The following is a 5,241-nucleotide window of genomic DNA, read 5'->3' as shown; positions in this document are numbered from 1 at the left end:
GTTGAAAGCTGGTTGCCGGGAGAACTAACCATGTGATTCGAGGATGGGAACTTTCAATCCCACCCACTTGACCTCTTGTAGGGGGAGATAGTCTGGAGGTTGAATCCATCCTTAAGGACCAGAGATTTAATCAACTATGCCTATGTAATGAAGCCTACCAAAAAACACAAAAAGGAGACTGTTTGGAGAACTTATGGGTTGGTGTACACATGGAGATGGGAATGGTGTGCTGGGAGACAGCTTGGCAACTCCATGCCCCTTCCCACATGCCTTGCCCTATGCATGTCTTCCATGTGGCTATTCCTGAATTATATCCTTTTATAATAAACTGGTGATCTAGGAAGTAAAATGCTTCTCTGAATTCTGTGAGCCACTCTAGCAAATTAATTGAATGCAAGGAGGTGGCTGTTGGAACATCCAATCTATACCCAGTGGGTCAGAAGCACAGATGTGACATCTGAGATGGAGGGTAGTCTTGTGGGACTGAGACGTTAACCTGTGGAATCCAATGCTATCTCCAGGTAGATAGTGTCAGAATTGAGTTGAATATTGAGGGGCACTCAACTGGTGTCTGAGAATTGCTTGGTGGTGTAAGAACTCTGCAGCCTTCTCCACTGTATTGGAATTGGGTCCCAGAACGCTTTTAATCTTATACCTACACTGTGCCTTCCTTCCTCTCAGTTTTCTTATGCAGTTTGTTTTTGCCGGGGATGTCCTCCATTCATATTTAAATCTGTTGAAATTTTCCTTGTTTTCCTGACCATCCCAAATAACACCTTCTTCAGGAGGACTTTTCTTAGTACCTGAACAATATATAATGTTTCCCTTTTTGAAGTCTTCAAGGGAGTTTATTTTTCTCTTTCTCATTTTTCACATTATCCTTCTTTAAAATTAGTTGGGATTTTATTTTCTCTCTCCTGCTAGGTTGAAAGTTTATTGATGGCAAGGACTCCATCGTTGTATTTACCGTAGTACCTCTTGCATGGTTCCTTAAAAATACTTCAAAAGTATTTGCCGAATTGAATATTCTGTACAATTAGTGACACTTAATGTTCCGTTGCTTTGTTCCTCTGAAATTAAACATTTCTAAAAAAGTTAAAAGAGTTTCCCCGTTTTAAAACCTAAAAGTGAAATATTTTTCAATGAAAGAGAATTCATTGGAAATTTATGATGCATTTGAAGTGGACTTGAAATGTATTTTAAGTAGTGGTACCATAATAAGATACATAGAAATATTATAGTCAATATTCATAGTGATTCTAAGTGTGTCTGTCTGTATCCCCTCTTTTCCATTCCTACTGCTATTCTCAAGGGCTGGTTCTAGTGATCTATTCTCTGGATTATTGCAGTGTTTCTCAAGCCTGCCTGGCCATAAAGATAGCCTAGGACACTCACTAAAATGTGGATTTCTTAGCCTCACTCCAGAGCTTCGAAGAATGATCAAGAATCTATATTTTTACCAAACATTCGATTTTATTCTAATGGTTAGGCTATTCATTGCCTTTTAATAGTTACAATTTCTCACCTCCCCAGTCTGTGGTTCATCTGTCATGTTACTTAATTATAAATTAAACTGCAAACTACTTTCATAAAAGATTTGTAATTGAGGGGATAGTGTCTCTGAATGCCTGATTTTCTAAATGAAAGGGACCGTCACAGTGGTCTAGTATATTTATTAATCCTAGAATGCTTTAGTATCCTCAATATGAGCATGAAAAATGCTATTACTTTCCCCTACCCAGAATAAAATACTGGATATTATGAGAGCAAAAGAAAAAAAATTTACAGCATAATGTAGAAATACAGCAGAAAGCAATATGGTACTACCTTATCTGTGTTTTAGTGCAAACTGAAGAACTGATAGAAAATGATTTCAGGAGCTTTTGGGAATGTGGTGGACAGAATGCCTCAACACATTTGATGCTTTATAGTATAAAACAGCTAACTACTTGCAAATCGTATGAAGAAAATATATTCCAAAGGTCTTCTAATGTGTACAAATGTGACATGCAATTGCCAAGTAGCAACTTTGAGTACCATAAAGCACAATAGCAACGTTACCATCTTAGCTTTTGAGTCTAAAGGGACTTTAGAAAGTATCTCATTTAGGGGAGCCTGGGTGGCGACTCAGTGGGTTGGGTATCTGACTCTTGGTTTGGGCTCAGGTCAGGACCTCAGTACCATGAGACTGAGCCCCACAGTCAGCAGGGAGTCTGCTCGAGATTCCCTCTGTCCCTACTGCTTGTGCTCTCGCTAAAATAAATAAATAAATAAATAAATAAAATCTTTTTTAAAAAAGTATCTCATTTAGGGCGCCTGAGTGGCTCAGTTGGTTAAGCGACTGCCTTCGGCTCAGGTCATGGTCCCGGAGTCCCGGGATCGAGTCCCACATCGGGCTCCCTGCTTGGCAGGGAGCCTGCTTCTCCCTCTGACCCTCTTCCCTCTCGTGCTGTCTCTCTCTCTCAAATAAATAAATAAAAATCTTTAAAAAAAAGTATCTCATTTAATCTTGCATTTTATTTACTTATTTTATTTTTTTAAAGATTTTATTTATTTATTTGAGAGAGAGAGCACAGAGGGAGAGTGAGAAGGAGAAGCAGGCTCCCCTGGGATCACGACCTGAGCCGAAGACAGAAACTTAACTGACTGAGCCACCCAGATACCCCAATCTTACATGTTAAAGACAATAAAAATAGTGAAACTTGAGCGATTATATCATGACAGACACTGTTATAAGTGTTTTGAACATACAGCATCATTTAATATCATTGCCTCTGAGACAGTTCACTATTAACTGTTTGCAGATAAGGAAACAGGATAACAGAGAGGTTAAGTAGTTTGCCTAACATCACACCGCTTATGGGGGGGGGGTAGATTTGAGCCTCCGTAGTCTGACTCCAGAAGTCTACTCTTTTAAGTGCCACCCTCTGCTAAGGGATAAGACATAAGTACCCTGAGGCGAGTTGCTTCTCCCCAGTAAGAGTAAAACTCAACTCTCTTGCTTTCTAACACAATATTCTTTCTACCTCACCAGGCTACATAAAAACATGTCAGATAAATTGGTGATTTCTTTTGGACCCCTTACTATTATCAGTAGGAATGTGTTACATCTCATAGTTACAGAAAAGTAAATACATCTACTAATAGTCCAGGGAAAATCTTCTAAAGTTTGCCTGAACTTCAAGTCTACAGTCTTTTTTTTTTTTTTTTAAAGATTTTATTCATTTATTTGACAGAGAGACACCGCGAGAGCGGGAACCCAAGCAGGGGGAGTGGGAGAGGGAGAAGCAGGCTTCCTGCTGAGCAGGGAGCCCGATGCGGGGCTCGATCCCAGGACCCTGGGATCATGACCTGAGCCGAAGGCAGACACTTAACGACTGAGCCACCCGGGCGCCCTTCAAGTCTACAGTCTTTCAGCACCAGAGAGACAGATAAATAACTTAGTGCCACCATTACATTAATGAAAATGTAAGAACACTGTAACAACCCAAATACATATTATCACTTAAGAGGTATCTTATGTTTCTCATAAGAAACATCTGTTACGGGATGAATTGTGTCCCATCCAAATCCATATTTTGAAGTTCTAATCTCCAGTATCTCGGAAATGTGACTGTATTTGGGGACAGGGCCTTTAAAAAAGTAATTAAGGTAAAATGAGGTCATATCGGTAGGCTCCAATCCAATATGACTGGTGTCCTTAAAAAAGAGATTAGGACCATATAAAGACACAGGGAGAAGGGGGCCATCTACACGCCAAGGAGACAGGCCTCAGGAGAAACCAAACCTCCTGATACTTTGATCTTAGGCTTCCAGCCTCCAGAACGGTGCAAAAATAAATTTCTGTTATTTAAGCCACCCAGTCTGTGGTAGTTTATTATGGCAGCCCAAGAAACTCATACAGCATAACTGTTAGAGCCTATAAAGTCCTGAGAACCTTGATACTTGAGAAAACCCTTTGATCCTTAAAGGGTTCTTTGTTTACTATCTGCTTTGCATAGAGCCATTAGCGTAAAGCCTTGTCCGCAGTACAACTGTCAGGGTATCGTGCCCTCTGTGTATAACACATTCTCCTTCACAGGAAGTTTAATTTGAATTTTCTCTGCTAAGGGCTCCAGAAACATTTCCTCATTTTTGCTCACCTATTCAATCACCAACTTCCTTAAACCCAGGGTAAATACAGTAACCAAAGTTAGCCTGACCCATTCTCCTGGCTTTCCATATCTTTAGCCAAGGTTCCAGACTGAGGTGTAGCAGCATGATTAAAAGGGCAGAAGTTCGGGCTTCCTTAACTTGAAGCCTGTGGCACAATCCATAGTTAGGCCATTTTATCTCGAAGTTACCTACTTGGAGGAAAATTTCTGTTCTGCAATACCTGGTGGGGATAAATTTAAAAAGAGAGAGAGAGAGAAATATACTTTTAGAACATGGGCTTTGGAAAGCTCTAGCAATTATAAGGGACCTCGAGGAAACTGTACTCTTTGCCCCCAGGCTTCCACAGTGAGGGACCTTGACAAGTGTTCTCGGGGGAAAAAGATGCCTTGGAGGGTTACCTATCTGGAACTTTCAAATTTAAGACGCTACTAGAATGTACACATTATTTGTCAGTTTATTTTAAAAATATTCATTGCAAGCCCTTATACCTCTTCCCCCATACTCAAAGGAATATTAAAACTTTTCTCTGTTAGGTCTTTTGCAAAACAGCATGAGCAAAAAATATCATTTTTCTGTTGGAATGAAATATGTGTATGGGCGTAGGGAAGGAATCCGGATGCCCTGCACATTTACTTCTCAGTCTTGTCATAAATATCAATACGTAAGATAAAAAACAATCTTGCCAAACACTCACCACCAGAGAATTCCTCAAGTAGAGTTATACTGGGGCCAAGAGCTAGTTGTCGATTTCGATAGAATGTAAAGAAATTTTAGTGCCTTTAGATCCCTAAAGCAGTAGGAAGTGGCGTATGTGACAACCATAATAATAATAATTAAAAAGAAAAACACAATTCTGACATGTTCTGGGATTTCTCATTGTGTCAGATTTTAGAAAAGTTTTGGTGTCTTTAAGTCCATAAAGTGTTGGAAGTGGTAAAAAACAAACAAAAACAAACAAAAAAAACAAGAAGAGTTAAACAATAAGAACAAAATTTGAAATGATGTAGGAGTTCTAATCGTGTCAGATTTTATACAATTTTTAGTTTTCTTTAGTAGATAATATGATTCACTAAATATTTATGATCA

The sequence above is a fragment of the Callorhinus ursinus genome, unplaced genomic scaffold, assembly GCF_003265705.2.
Source record: "Callorhinus ursinus isolate GAN/ISIS: 27379988/994484 unplaced genomic scaffold, GSC_fseal_2.0 scaffold2, whole genome shotgun sequence".
Taxonomy (NCBI): Eukaryota; Metazoa; Chordata; class Mammalia; order Carnivora; family Otariidae; genus Callorhinus; species Callorhinus ursinus.
The sequence above is the reverse complement of the archived record's forward strand: the minus strand, read 5'-3'. Positions refer to the sequence as shown.